The sequence below is a fragment of the Equus quagga genome, chromosome 5 (assembly GCF_021613505.1).
Source record: "Equus quagga isolate Etosha38 chromosome 5, UCLA_HA_Equagga_1.0, whole genome shotgun sequence".
NCBI lineage: Eukaryota > Metazoa > Chordata > Mammalia > Perissodactyla > Equidae > Equus > Equus quagga.
Window position 1 is genome coordinate 11632616 of NC_060271.1, and position 15547 is coordinate 11648162.

Here is a 15547-nt window from a genome sequence, read left to right on the forward strand (position 1 = left end):
AGCCAGGTATTTGTCATCTTCTGCATCCCTAGCACAGGAACTAACCTGGGGTAGGGCTCAGTGAGTTTATGGAGTGAATAAATAAAAGATCAACTGAATGAATGCAAGAATGAAGAAAGTCTAAGGTTCTAAGATTCTAGGGTGCTAAGATTCTTTGCAGTCTTAGAAGTCTAGTGTTGGTCTTCAGGCCTTCTAGCATGTGACCAAACGTCCCAGTTAGGACATCTCTCCCTGATGCTATGGCAAGCCGCACCCAAATCATCCCACCTCTGAGACTTTGCTGCTATGTGTCACAGGACAAGGAACAGGTCATGTTTGCAGGAGAAACGGGGAAACCATGGTTAAGCGCCCCTGCTGCTATCCAGTGAGCCCCATCCCAGAGGATGGTGCGCAGGCCCTCTGGGACCAGTTCTCAGCTGGGCGCGCAATCACCCGAGCCGTCAGGCAAATGTCCAGAAAGCCCAGGTGCTGGTTCTGGATCTTCTCCTGCTCTTTCTCATCCTGCAGGGCTGCCTTCCATTCCCTGATGACCTGGTCTGGGCCAGAGCACAGGGTGTTACTGGCTGGGGACCCAACCTCAGCTCTAAGGGGAACCAAGCTCTTGCAAAGGGACAGACCCTGGAGGGGCTGAGAGGAGCTGGACTAGAAGCTGGGCTTTCTGTGGGTGGGCCCTGCGGCAAAGGCCCACCTGTGTGGTCGTGGGCCACCTGGAAGGCCTGCAGGAAGTGGCGGCCATGATGGATGAGTGAGTAGATGAAGTCGTTGTGATACTGGAAGGACTCGATGCGCTGCTGTGTCAGCAGAGTGAGCTCGCTGACCACCTGGTAATAGCTACTGTCCCTGCACAGCCGAGAAAGGGAGGGTCTCTCAGACACTGACCTCCAGCAGAAGCCAAGCAGTTCCATTCCAGAATCCTCCCCAACTGCAGTGCTTTCTGCCTTCCTCTCCCTGTCCTTAAGTCTCCCCACTAAAGACAGACTCCATCTCCACATCAGGGGCAAGGCCCAGCTCCTCCTGACCTGGAGATACCTAGGGCAGGACCCTATGTTCTCTCAGACCATGGCCCAGGAGTCCTGCCAAGTCTCCCCTCGGAGCTGGTCTGGGTGGAGAGTGTGGTCAGCCCCAAGTGCCCCCTGACCTGTGACCCAGGCCAGTGTCTGCTTTGCCAAAGTTGCAAAGTGTGCATGAACGTGTCCAGCGCCAGGTGGCCCACATCACAGAAGATGTCAAAGCTCTTATCCTCACGAGCCTTCTCCTCCCACTTGTCCTGGGGCACAGAGATGGAAGGTAATGTGAGGGGCCAGCTGGACTGAGTGTCCCACCCCTGCCCTCCAGAACCCACAGCCGGTCCTCTTCACATGCACCCCCAGTCCCTGGCCTGGCCTCCATTCTGCCAGAATGTCAGGGTGGGGGTGGGCAGGGGCTGCAAATCAGAGGGTGGGACCAGAAGGCAGGCTTTGCACATGCACAAGGACACTTCCTCCCAGTGAGGGCAGCCTGCATAGACAGGAAAAGGAGGCCCGAGGGGTGGTGAGCTCCCCAGCACAGTCTGTGAGTAAGTCAGGCCTGCAGTCATGCTGGGGAGGAGTTGTTGCAAAGGGAAGATCCTAGCCCTGGTAACCTCTGGGGATTATCAGCCCTGAGACCCTGAGCCTGCCCCCTGACCCCAGCATCCCTTTTAGAGATGAGGCACTAATGGCATTGTTTTAGGCAGTTGAGGGGGACAGAGAATGAGGAGGAGACACATTTTAGGTGTGAAAGACCTTCCTAATATCCTCACATACAGGCAGCCCTCAAATCTGCTACAGTAGGAGCGTTCTTGGAGCCCCACGGAGGCCCTTTGGTCTGCAAGGGAGGGCTGGGTCTCCTGGTGGAGACGAGGGCCAGGGCTGCCTGGCCACTGGGACATTCAGCACCTGGTCAGCACCTGCACTCAGCAGGTGGCAGGTGGAGAAGGCTCAGCACTGCTATGGCAGGCAGAATGGGGCCTCAGGGCCTCAGGGATTCTCCTCACTGCCCTCCCCCAGGGAAAACCGGGTGGGGAGGGTCTGGCCAGCAGCCACAGCCACCAGGAGCCTGGCAGGGTGCTCACCAGCATTGCATGCATGGAGACAGCAAACATGGCGACGTAGGACTTCAGTACATCATAATGGAAGCCAGGCGTGAGCAGCTTGCGGTGCTGGAACCACTTGGGCCCATGAAGGACCAGCAGGCCTTTCCCTGGGGAAAGGATGGGAGGGGGAGTGCCCGTCAGTCCACACAATCCTGCCCCACCCATGGCAACCTAGGAACAAGCACACCCCATCCCACCTCACCCCACCCATGTCCTGCCTGCCCAACCTCATATCCCCACCCAGCTCTGCCTTCCAGCCACCCAGACAGCCTCACAGCCTCTGTGACACCTGCATTGGTCCTACCACCCCTCCTTTCCTCATGCCCGGCCCTGGACACCAAAACCCATAAAATCTCCTAGGACCAACCTAGTGCCACCTCCTCCAGGAAGCTGTTCTGCACACTCACACATTTTCAGAGCCCTGGCTCTGCCTGAGAGAAGGACTCACCTGAAAGGAGAAGGTACCTGAGCCCCATTTCCCCACCAGCCAGGAGATCTCCTGCCTCCTTCCCTGTCTCCCACGGAGCAGCTGAGCTTAGGAGGGGCCCTTGGGAGCCTGGTAGTCTGGTTAATGGGATAACTGACTAAGTAGACAGGGCAGGGAGGGACAAAGCAGGGAAGGATCCTGGTCACCCAGCTCCAAAGGTCTGGGCTGGGAGGGCAGTTGCCCACTCACCAATCCACTGAAGGAGGAAGTCATAAACATCCGGTGCCTTAGGATCTGCAGCAAAACGAGAAGATTCAGGCCAGCTGGGGACTGGGGGATCCCAGAGGAGGCTTGCTGATAAATAGGATGGGGACCTCAGCTGCCCAGACTCAGGGGGCAGGCCTGGGTTCCTCCCCACATGGTGCCCTAAGACCTTTGTTCTCAGGAAGCCCCACCCTATCTCAGGAGCACTGACTCCCTCGGCTATACACAGCTTTGGCATAGTCAGGCTCATAGATGTTCAGGAAGCCAACGAACTGCCCATACCAGAGTGGGTGGGCGTAGGGGAACTGGTGGGCCCAGGACACCACCTTGTCCAGGCTCCCCATCTGCTGGATCTGAAATGGCAACAGAGTTCCAAGCCATTCAGGAACCCAACATCACCAGCCAGGCCACAACACCCTGGGCTGGGAAGAGAGGAGGCTTCCCAGCAGGCCCTGGGAGCATTTCTCCCTCCGCCTGGATACCTTCCCAGCCAGTTCTTCTGTCCATCTCTGGGATCTATCTGTCTCTGGGCTCAGGCACCTCTCCAGCCCCAGAGCCACAGCTTTAAGCCCAAGCCACCCTCTTATTGCACTTAGCTTGGCTCAACAACCCCAAACTGGCCAAGCTGCTCCCATCTCCTGCCTGCCACCAACCCTCTGTCCAAACTGCAGCCAGAAAGAGCTTTCTCTTCAGCACTAAAGCTTTTTCATTAGAAAGATTATACCAGCTTGTGCAATACAGAAACACCTCGCTTCCACCTCTGTGAAGTCCTTTGACACATTTTTATTGAGGACCTGGCATGTGCAGGACACTGTCTAGACGTCTCAGGGGAATGAAGCAGACAAGGTCCTGCCCTTTCATTCTTGGGGAAGACTGATAATAAGTAAGGAAACAATTAGGGAAAATGATTACAGACAGTAGTGACTGTGAAGAAGGAAATAAACGCTGCGCTATGAGACAGACCAACAGGGAGACCTGCTTAGATGGAGTGATCCAGGACAGCTCCTGTTGGAGATGACATTTCAGGTGGAACCCAAAGGATGACAAGGAGCTGGCCAGGTGAAGAGTAAGGGAAGAAGCTTTCCAGTTAGAGAACAGCAGGCACAGAGGCTCTGGGGTGGGAAAGAGTGTGGGGTCTTCCAGGAGCTGCCACTTGGTGGGACAGTGGCCTGAGATGAGATTGGAGGGACCATCCAGAGGGAGGTGTGTGCTCTGTGGGGGTTTTATAGCTCAACTACTCACCCAGAGGAGTTTTGTGTAGATAGAGTGTGTGATAAATACTTTTCTGAAACCTTCTGCTTTTCATTTAACATATCTGTCCCTCTTTTCAAACTAGTCCATAACCGTCATGTGGCATTCCAGGCCCCTGAGTGACATAACGCCTGGAGGCACCTAGCGCTGGATCCCGCACAGACTAAGCCTCGACTTCCCTCCCTGCAAGCCTCCCCTTCCCAACACCTTCCTCCAAGTCTCCTCCCTGCCTCTGCCGCCACATCCTACTCCCGATCGCCCCCAAACTGTACTAGAGAACGTGCTCTGAACACGCCCTGAGATCCTTCCACCTGTGGGTAAGAACTAACCAAACCTTGTTGCCGTCCCCTGGGAAGCTGACCTTGGGTTACACTCTCCAACTCCGTCTCCCAAGAAACCTGATAACTGGAGAATGTTAACGATTTTGCTAGTGTGGAAATTAATCAAAGAAACCTTAACTACGTTGGCTTCAGGAGGGCCTGGAGGGGAAACACTCACACATACCCCATATGTCACTTACGCCAACCAGGAAGAGAGGGATGCTTGCATCTCGGACAGGAACTAAAACTACCTTACTACTGAAGGAAGATTTCTCTCCCCACCTGGCAACAGCCCAGCCAGTGAGAAATGCTGCAGCCCAGCCAATGAGAAGCTGTTGCCGCCCTGAACTGTTACTTCCCCTCAATGGACTTTCCATTAGAACAGCCACTCCCTTCTCCCCCTTTTTCTCTATAAAAGCAGCTCCCTCCTTTGCTTTCTCAATTTGCCTATGGTGCCATAGCATGCACATCCCAAATCTCAATTCTTTTGGTTATTCCTGAATAAACTCATTTTGACAATAAAATAAGCAATTTCGCTTTTTAAGTTGACACTCAGCAACTTGGCTATGGCAAAAATGAACACGGGCTGGTAAATAACTTCAGAACTGGGAAGAACCATGAATGAACTATAAGCGGGACACCATGCTTTGGACTTCCCTGAGTTTGGTGACTCCTGTAATGTGTGTGGCCCCTGCAGGAACCCTGGGATTGTTAGTGGGCACTGGAATTTTGTGGGGAATGGGGATTCTCAGACAGGATGGGCCCACACCCACTGGTGTGGATCGCCCATGTCTGTGTGGATGTGGTGAAGAACTCCTGACCCAGCCTTGCTGGCAAGCAGCCTGGATCCTCGGAGTAGACTGATGATAACAGTGCCCATGGTAGCCTTGTGAGTGTGAATGTTTAGAGCTAAGATGGGCTCCTTGGGTGTGGCATCACCTCTGTGCCTTTGCTTAGACCATTCCTTGCTCCTCGTACACCCTCTGGCCAGGATGCCTGCTGAAAATCCACCCATTGCTCGACATCCAGCTTGAATGCCCTTCTCTGGAAACCTCTCCATTCCTCCGTGACTGAAATCTCTACCTCCTCTGGGCTTCTCAGCCCTGCTGGGACCTTATCCACATTGTGCTTGGTGTTACAATTGCTTGCATCCAGAACAAAACAAAATTAATACTGTTAACATTGACATTCATTGACCATTTAATGTGTTCAGACACTGTGTTAATCCTGCTATTAAATTCTTTCCTTTAATTCTCAGAAAATTCTATAAAATGGGCACGACCATAATTCCCATTCCACAGATGAGGAAAGGAAGCTCGGTCACATGGTTCGTTGGCCATGGAGCTGGGATTCACATCGAGGACCCCTGCCTCCACCTCTGGGCTGTGAGTCCAAGTGCACAGATCACACTGTGGCATCTCCAGGTCACCGTGGAGCTCTGCACAGGGCCTCAGACACAGTCCAGGTGGTGGCCCCACCAGCACTTCCTGTGTGGGAGCAGCAGTGCAGATTTCCATTTGTTTTTGCTGCAGGCCCTAGTCTGCCTGCTCTGGCTAGTGTCCAGTTTCACCTCTTGTTTCCACTTTCTGTCTCTTCACGTAGAGAATGGAAGGGGACAGATTTGTGTTGAGTATCTACTATATGCCGGGTTCTATGTGAGCGAGTTCACAGACTGCCTCACGCACCTAATGTGGAACAGATAATTACTCCCATTTTACAGATGAGAAAACTGAGGCTCAGAGATGTGAACTGACTTGCCCAATGCTTGTAGGTTAGTAGCGCTCTAACTCAGGTTAGAGCCCCACACTCTCTTCTGTACATTGAAGTCTGTCAGGGATGCTGTGTTCAGTTGCCTAAATTGTGCACTGCACAATCCAATGTGTGCCATTCATGATGTGGTCTGCACAAGTGCTTGTCCTCCTTTTCCTCCCTGTTAAGCACCCTTTCATAGTCCTCATCCACTCAACTAATCCATGTTGTATCTTCCAGGAAACAGCCTTGAGGAACGACACAGGGCATCTGATAATATAGCCCCCAGGGATCCTGTCTGGCCTAAGCCACCTCCCCAAGGCCCCTGCGGTTTGGGCCTGGCTGCTTTGGTCTCCAGCCACCCATTTGTGCCTTCTCTGGGGTTCCTCTCCTCCAGGCCTTCTGCAGAGGCCAGTGTAATCTACCCATGGATCCCCTCCCTTACAGCCTCTGAACTCAGCATCCTGAGTTCAATCCAAGGGAGTTGTAAAGATTTCACTACCCTTGTGCACAGCTGTCAAAAATGGCAGAGTGATGAATCTCATCCTCATCCACTGGTAAGGGGGAACCTTCTGGTGTCCCTAACCTCTTCCCTTTCCTGCCTCCTTCCTGGCTCGTGTCCCTGGAAATGTCTTCTTCCCTCTGTGTCTCTCTTGTTTTTCCAACTGCCATCCTGGGTTTTCCTTGCCAACTTTCTGATCACCATGGCTGTTCCCCTGCTCTCCATTCCTCCCAGGTCCGGGAAGCCCAACTGGACAGAGAGCAATGAGAGGCTTAAGTCACAGGGAAGCCAGACTCACAGGATCTCAGGGTTGGAAGGAGCTCTTGGTGGATCTGGTTCATCTGAGATCTACTCCCCTCCTCATCAGCCATGAGTGTAACTCTCTGACGCATCTCTGCCAGGGACTGGAGACCCTGATGTCACGCTGACCACATGTTCACAGCCTGAGCTGGCCCCTGCCTCCCTGTGCCAGCTTTCTCCTATGTGCCCTTATTGTCCCAGGAACCTGGTAGGAGTGAGGACAGCTCTCCACACCTGGCCCCACTAGTGGAGCTGCAGCCTCTCCAAGAGGACTGGGCATCCTCTCTTGGGGACATATGACTGCCTGGCCAGCTCCTCAGGGTTACACAACTTGGTACCTCAGACCTGTCTTCAGATGCCCTGACTGAGACCCCTACAGTGATCTGACATCTGGGGCAGCTTGTTTTTCTCCAGGAAGAAGGAAGTAGGGAAAGAGAAAATCATGGAGGTAATTCACTGAGCTCAGCTCCCCTGTCACACCCCCTCACTGTCACAGTTGCACTCCTTGTTGTCCTACCAAGAACATACAACAGGAGGCATTGGCAAGAGCAAACATAAGTGACTATCCTCTTCTCCTCTCCCCCACAGTCAGAGTAAGCTTTGCTCCGAGAATCAGATCTGAATGAGACATCAACATCACCTAGTGGGACCACACTCCATCTTCATAAGTGAGAACAGTGCAGCCCACAGACCACAGGGAGCTGTCCCACATGAGTCAGGTAGACTGTGAAACTGACTGAGGCTCTTTTGCTGCCTCCCCTGTTAGCAAGCCTGCCCAGGCCAGCAGTCAGTTGACCTGGAGGTCAGTTGGCCAGTCTTCAAGAAACAAGCTGCCTGCTCAGCCAGTCAGTTCAGCCACAGCTCTGCTAGGCAGCTGCTTGAGAAGAAAAATAAACCTGCCCCCCAAATGGGGATGGGAGTTCAGAAAAAAAGATGGATAGTGAGGGGAGAGTGCAGGGCTTTCCTCTTGCTCATCATGGTGGGGCTCCCTCCAGGCAACTCATGCTCATCTCCAATCCCAGCACCCAGGGTGGCCTGAACCAGCACCTCAACTATGTGTGAATCCTGCCTCAAGAGCTCACATATCTCTGGTGACAAGAAACTGCTTTTGAAACAGCCCAGCCACCTTTTGACTGTCTTAATTCTTTAAAAGAATTCTTGGTCACTGAACAGAAAGCTACTGGCCTGTGGCTGCCCCCATAAGTCTCCCGTCTGTCTCTGGGGCCACACAGGCTCCCACAGCCCAGGACGTCCTGCAGGGATTGGGGATCAGGGGCCAGGTCCTCCTGGGTCTGCTCTCCTCCAGGATGGACATCCTCAGGTGCCCTTGGGGGCTCTAGTCCCAGTCATCTCCCCCACCACACAGTCACTGTCCCCCCAACAAGATTGGTCAGCACTTTGCATGTGTGTGAGCCCCAGCCAGTGTCAAGGACAGCAAGGCCATGTATTCAAAGCTCAAGGGTTAGCAGCACCTGCCAAGAAGAACCAACTAAAATTGAGAATAGCAGCATCTCTGAAATAACCATAAAAATCAATGAAAAAAATGCACTCAATTTACACAAACTTTTGGGGATTCAACTATGGGCTTGAGCAGAGAGCCATGGGAACCTAGAGGGAGGGGATCTAATGTGTCATGCCTCAAAGAGCAGAGAAGTGACTCCTCCCACAGTGGAGTGACCAATAGGTGGCTTCATCTTCCAGCCTCTTTTTCAGAGACGTGTGCTACTGCATATGTACATGTGAACATGCAACACACAGAAGGAACCTCTGGCTCAATAGGAAGAGCAGAGGGACTTTGGGTGAGATTGACATGAGTCACCATGACTCCCCTAGGCACACATATTGGCTAAGAAGTGATGGTGGTGTGAAAAGTTGACAGAGTGGAGCCGTTTGAAAATAGAGCCAGAGCAGCCACTTCAGAGGAACTGCCTGCACGTCGTACTCCTTGAAACTTTGGACAGTTTGGACTGGGCCAGACCTTTAGACTGGGCCAAACAAATATTGACTTGCAAACAACTTTTCATAAACTAACAGGAAAACAGACATCTTGACCACGAAGACCAATAATGATGGATTCTTCCCTCTTAAACTGGTGCTGTCTTTGAAGATTGACAGTGGGCCTTGCCTAAAGTCACAGAGGTTTTGAGTCCAGGTCTTTCAGTTCCAAAGTGAATGCTCTGGCCCCAACCCTCCCTGTCTTCAGCACCAAAGATGAACTCAGTCCCAGCGATGACCGGTTGGAGAGGGAGTACAAGGAAGCAGCCAAACAGCTAAAAGACAGGAGGGCATAGGCCTAAGAAGTGCCCAAGGGTCCAGGGGGCTGCAGACATTGGTCCTCACCCTGTGTGAGCGGCTTTACTGCCATGAGTTGGGTCCGGCAGGGATTCATTCACATATTGAAAAGGGCATGAGCACCTAATCTCAATGCCAGGCATGGTGCCAGATCTGGGGAACACAGTGGGAACAACACAAGCTCTGCCCTCCTGAGCTTACATTCCAGGTGGGGAGAAAGGAAATCAGCAAGAATCAAATACACCAGTAAGATAATTTCAGGCAGGAAAACTCAAGGAAGAAAAATACAGCAGGATAAGGGCAGGGCTGCTACTGTAGACGGAGGCTGCAAGGGTCAGGGAAGGCCCCTCTGAGGTGACATTTGAGCAGAGATCAGTAGAAACAACTTCTAGAAAACCCTGTAGCACTGGCCAATGTCTACTCAAAACCTTCTCTTTCCTCAACTGTCCCCACCACCCCTCTGCTCCTGGCTCCCAGAAAATTAGCCTTGCTCTACTTCACAGATGAGAAGCCATTGGATAAGAAATATCTAAAAGTCAGAACTGAAGAACCAACTGCCCTCACCCAGCCTCCTCACCTTCCCTTCCGTTCCCATAGAGGAGGCGTCCAGGGCCTCTCCAAGGCCAATCCCTTTGGATTCCAAACTTCCCTTCAAGCACCTCACCCATCAATCAGCCCCTCTCTCTCCCACATCACAGACCTCACCCTCTCCACTGGCTCCTGCCCGTCTGCATTTAAAACAGGTTCAAGTCTCTCTCACTTAGAAAACAAAACAAAATCTCCCTTGGTTCCACTTCCTCTTCTAGCTTACACTCCCTTCATTACCTAACTTCTCAAAAGAGCTGATTCCACTGTTTCCACTTCTTCCCACCTCAGCTCCCACCTCTCTGACACTGCTCTTGCTAAGGGGACCAGTGTCCTCATTGGTGGTAAGCTCAGAAGATTTCCAGATGCGGTGACACAGTCAATTCTCCTCTCTTTCCTAGATGTCCTCTCACCTCTCCAGATGCCCCCTCTAGGAGCTCCTCATTGATCATCAATTAATGAAAGACTGTGGCTCCCCCAAATCCAGCCCTTGGCCTCTTCCCACATTGTACCTTCTCCCCATAGGCTCTGACAAGCTCTTGTGGCTTCCTTTCCCATCCACTTGACACTGGTTCCTAAATCAACAGCTACTCCCAACTTATCTTTCTCCTGAGCTCCAGAAACAAGACCAACCACCCCTGGACATCTCTGCGTGACCCCTCCAGACCCCTCAGACACAGCATCTCCAAACATGAACATAGCACATTTGTCCCCCAAATCCACCCCTCTTCCCATACCTAGGAATGGAAACACAATCCACCCTGATACCAGCCAGAAACATGGAATGGAGTTTTCCCCATAATTTATAGCAATACCAAGGGGGATGCCCTGTGGATCCTGCCCCTCTCACCTGCAGGTCCACAAGTGATTCTTACATTGCAATCCACAAACGGGAACTAAGAGAGCAAGATGGAGCAGCTCTCATGAGGAGGGTCCTGCCATGACACTCTCCAAATCCAGAACCTAACATTCTTATGCCCGGAGATAGACAGCTGCCACCAGCCCCTCAGCCTCCTCTTTCTGGGTCTCAGATCCTCACATGTTTACACCTAAACATAGAAATTCATTTCTGCTGCTTACAACCCAGTCTTGTGGCTCAAGGGTCCTTTTCTCTCTTTAGGTGACTTTGCCAAACTCTGCTCTGATCCAGCTATGTTGATGCCACAGTGTAACAAAGCTCCCAGGGCAATCCTGTGCCCCCTTTTTTCCTAGCGCATGAAGGGGGCCTCACTGACACCCCACGTCTGGCTGTGGTGGGGCCTTAATGTCTCCCTTTCCCGTGCCCATGGTGCCAAGACAGCCGCTCTACCTCTCACTTCTCTCTGTCTCGCTGCCTCACTCCTCCAACATCTGCCCGGGTCGCTGCCTCCACCTCGTCCTGATCTCCCTAAATCATCTGAAGTCTCTGCCAATCTAGTCACCACCCAAAGCCAAAGTGATCTTTCTACCACATGAATTTGAGCTTGTCACTCCCCTGCTGGCATCCTTTCAATGGTCCCCCATTGCTTTCAGAATAAAGTAAAGCCTTCAGACAGGGCCTACAAGGTCCTTTGTGATCTGCTTCTACCCCCTTCCAGCTTCATCCTCTCCATTCTGTCTTCCTCTCATCACTCTAGCTGTGCAAAGCTGGTAACATAGGCACATACAAGACCTCAAGAAACAAGTATTTGTTGAACAAACTTATTTCCTAAACACACAACACTCTTTCCAACCTCTGTGCCTTTGCACAGGTAATGTCTTCCACTCTTCCTTCTGCACATCCACAGACTGCTACTTCCAGATCTCAAAGGACTCATCTCAGCGTCCCCTCCCCGGGCTCAAGGATCTGGAACATTTTGCTGTGTTATTTCTCTCCTACAGACCAGGGTCCTCTAGGGCCAGCTCTAATCTCGTTTCTTCCTCCTTTGGCCTCAGCATAGAGCCAGACTCAGAGCTATTTATCAGATAATGCTAGTTGATTGGGAAAAGAGACACCTCATCTGGCTCCCAAAGACTGAGTTGATTTGGGGGGAAGGAAGAAGAGGAAGGAAGCAAATGCCTCAGGGTGTTTTGTAGAAAGAAACCCTCTACAATCCTTTAGCACCTGACATCCATCTGCCCAGCAGGTTGCAAAGCACCTGTGCTTGATCTCTTCTGATCCTCTTCTAACCCAGCGAGATAAAAAGGCTTGTCTCCATGTTATTGACAAGGAAAGGGAAAGCCCAGAGAGGAGGCACAGTGAAGGCCCATGATCAACACTGCTGAGTGAAAATGAGCCAGATCCCCAGACCTGGGCTCTTCACTACACAGCACAAGGGCAAGGGAATGGTCCCAGCAATGAGTAGGGCCAGAGAAGAGGCCCATGCAGTCTCAGGAGAACATCTTTCCGGGGCTGGGATTTGGACTTCCCCCTCCCACCCCCACTTCCAACACACACACACACAGACTCACACACAGATCAGATACATGGACCCCTCACAGTGGCCCCAACCTCAGGCCAACAATATGGATGAGCACCACCTATGTGCAAAGTCCTCCCTGGGCCCCAGAGTGGAATGAGGGGGACCCTAGAAGAATAGGACATGAATCTGCCTCAAGGGGACACATTCTGAGAATTGAGGATCACAGGTAGATGCTTCCAGGGCCTCTAGACTATAATTGGAGATGAGAAGGGAGAAGTTAATCCTGATGGACAGCTCTTCCCAGCCCTGGGCCCTTCCTTCCACCACAAGTCCTCCTCCTTCCCGTCCTATCCTGTCATTGCCAGGCTTAGAAATCAAACGTCAGTCATTCAGTATGGACTGATCATGTCCTGAATGAAAAGGCACAAGTCCTGGGCCCAGTCTCGACTCAGTTCCTGAACTGCCACATGGACACAGGCAAATGGTTGGCCTTTCTGAACCTCAATTTCCTCGTCTTCACATTAGAAAAAATAATCTCTCTCCTCCATCCCCATTTCTCAGGCTCAGTTGTGGCTCTGACCGAGAGCAGAAGTGCCAAGCCCTAAACCCTGGAGGAATGCAGAGGTGTGGGGGCTGCCACAGTTCGTGATGAGGAAGATAATTCGCTACCCCAAAATGCGTCTCTTTAACATAAGGATTATTTTAGCCTGATTCTTTTTAAGAGACAAAAGACAGAAAATTTCTTTTTACCTCCCCCTTAAATCCCTAAAAGGATTTAGTTAAATTTCCTGTAATAGGAACAGAGCCCCCAACAGGGATAAATATGAAGAATCTGGGCTAAGTGTGGTGGCAGAGACTAGGCAGGGCCTAGAGATAAGAGTCTCTCCACGTCCCCTTGTCCCCGCACAGCATTATTACCATGCAGAGACAAACCAATCCAAAATTGGGGTCACCTCCTGGTGAGTTAAAATGAGACTCACAACCAGAACTAGTTTTCACACAAAGTAGAGCTTATTTGAAGCAAATAGGATGCCACATGGAATCACTTCCAAAGTCGTGGCTGGCCCCCAGCATGGAAAAGCAGGGGCCTTTTATTTCGGAAGGGGAATGAATATTCAAAAGGGAGAGGTGGGTATTCCCTTGCTCAGACTTAGTTGGAAAACATGTTTTCACACACACTGCAGGTTCTGGTAATAAGGCCTAAGCTCCTCCCAGAGTGGAGTTCTTAGCAGTAAAAATGAGGCAAAGTCATAGGCATTGCTGTTGTGGTAGGGCTTGGTCTAGTTCAGAGTGGTTGGTGATTACTTCTCTTAATATAACAAAAAGAAAAAACAATTTGGAGAAACAGTTTGCTTCAAAAACCTCCCCTGAGTTCCTCATGGCAATTAGTCAGTGATGGCATGGCAAACATTTATTTAGCAAACATTTGGTCTTTAATCTTCCAGTGAATTGCATTTCTCCCCTTTGAAAGTCCCAAACCACTACCCCCAACATCCTCTTTTGTCTTTGCCTGAAGATGGTATTTAAGGTGAGGGCTTCGGCCATTTTGGTGTTACTCAGTTTTGCTGCGTCTCTCTCGAGTATACATGCTGTTAAGCGTTGTTTGATTTTCTCCTGTTAATCTGTCTAATCTGTCTCATGAGTCTTTAATTCTTAGACCAGCCAGAAGAATCTAAAAGAGTAGAGGAAAATTTCTTCCTTCCCTACTGAAGCTAGGTACCTAAGGGTTACTGTAAATATTCAATAAGATTACCTTTGGACCTTGTTATGAAAAGAAGTTAATCTTGTCAATTTGCTGTTTTCCTGTTTAACCTGAGGGGTAACTCAAGGGTCACAAGGATTTATGAGCTTGCTTTACAGAAGAAAGAATGCCTTCAAGGATCACCAGATGGCCAGCTCCCAGCTGCCCTTGATGCCCAGGAGTCAGATTGTCCAGGTGCTTACTGGGAGTGAAAGAAACACAAATTACCCCTTTGTTTCTCTGAAATTCCTCCTGCCACACCTCTTGCTCTATAAAACCCCAGACTTCTGCCCTTGTTAAGGTGGGTTTGATAGAACCCACACTCCCTCCTGCCTTCTCATCTTCGTCAATTCAAATAAACCTTTCTCCTTCTCCAGCACCACTGTCTCACTGTTTGGCTTACTGCACATCAGGCACATGAAGTTGAGATTAACAGGTTCTCTGTGTGGGACCTCTGGAGCAGGCTGAGTGGGTCCTCCTCTGTGAGTCAGGGCATGCGTGAGTGGCATGGCATGTGCAAGGGGTGGGCCTATGTTGGTAGGGTGTGTGGGGCCTCTGCAGTGGGGTGAAGGGGTCCACATCAGTGGGTTGGGGTGTGTACAGGGGGCAGGACTGTGTTGATGGGGTGTGTAGGCCTGTGGGCCATGGGGCCTGTCAGCTGCAGAGGACTTGTTCTTCTTAAACAGCCACATAGGAGATCGGCCCTACCTCCCAATACCTGAAACAATTGTGTGCTGCTATGCCTGGGACTGGCCCTGCACAGCTGCACTCCTGAAAAAGCTGACAACCGCCTTGCAGGACAGGGGCCTGCAGGAATTGTAGGCCCCTGAGGCTGGCAACCAGCCACATTGGAGGCCTACTCAGAAAAACTACTTAACAGAAAAACTGAAGCATGAATGTGTTATTAGATCTTGCAGCCAACTGTGCTGGGGCTCCCACGACCTGATAAAGTGACTGAAGGGAACATAGCAGCCTCACATGGCTGAGCCTTACAACCTGCGGACCAGGGGATAGCCTAGGTCCCCCATGCTCCTACAGCAAAAGCAACCATGCCACAAAAGAAGGACACACATAGCCCACACAGGGGACACTCATGGAACATTTGGAATTGGTGACACAGGGAAGTACACTGCTGGACTTCATAAAGCATCACTTACATAAGGCCACCTCTCCAAGATTGGGAGGCTAGCTGATCTAGCTAATATATAGATATAAGCACAGAGAAAGAGGAAAAATGAGGAGACAAGGGAATATGTTCAAAATGAGGGAATAGGGCAAACCCTCAGTAAAGAACTAAATGAAACAGAAATAAACAATCTACTTGCCAAAGAGTACAAACTAATAGTCATAAGGATGTTTACTGATCTTGGGAGAAGAATGGATCACTTGAGTGAGAACTTCAACAAAGAATTGGAAAATATAAGAAAGAACCAATCAGAATGAAGAATACAATAATGGAAATCAAAAATTCACCAGAGGGACTCAATAGGAGAGTAGATGATACAGAAGAATGGATCAGTGAGCTGGATGAAAGACTAGAGGAAATCATCCAAGCTGACAAGTTAAAAGCAAAAAGAATTAAAAAGAATGATGACAAGCTAAGGTACCTCTGGGACAACATC

The 15547-nt window shown here is 50.9% G+C and overlaps 1 pseudogene; it reads right to left on the reverse strand.

Annotated features, from left to right (window-relative positions):
• Positions 1-5390, reverse strand: part of LOC124239207 (cytochrome P450 4B1-like) — a 94996-nt pseudogene extending 89606 nt beyond the window's left edge.
• Between the last annotated feature and the right edge of the window lie 10157 nt (positions 5391-15547).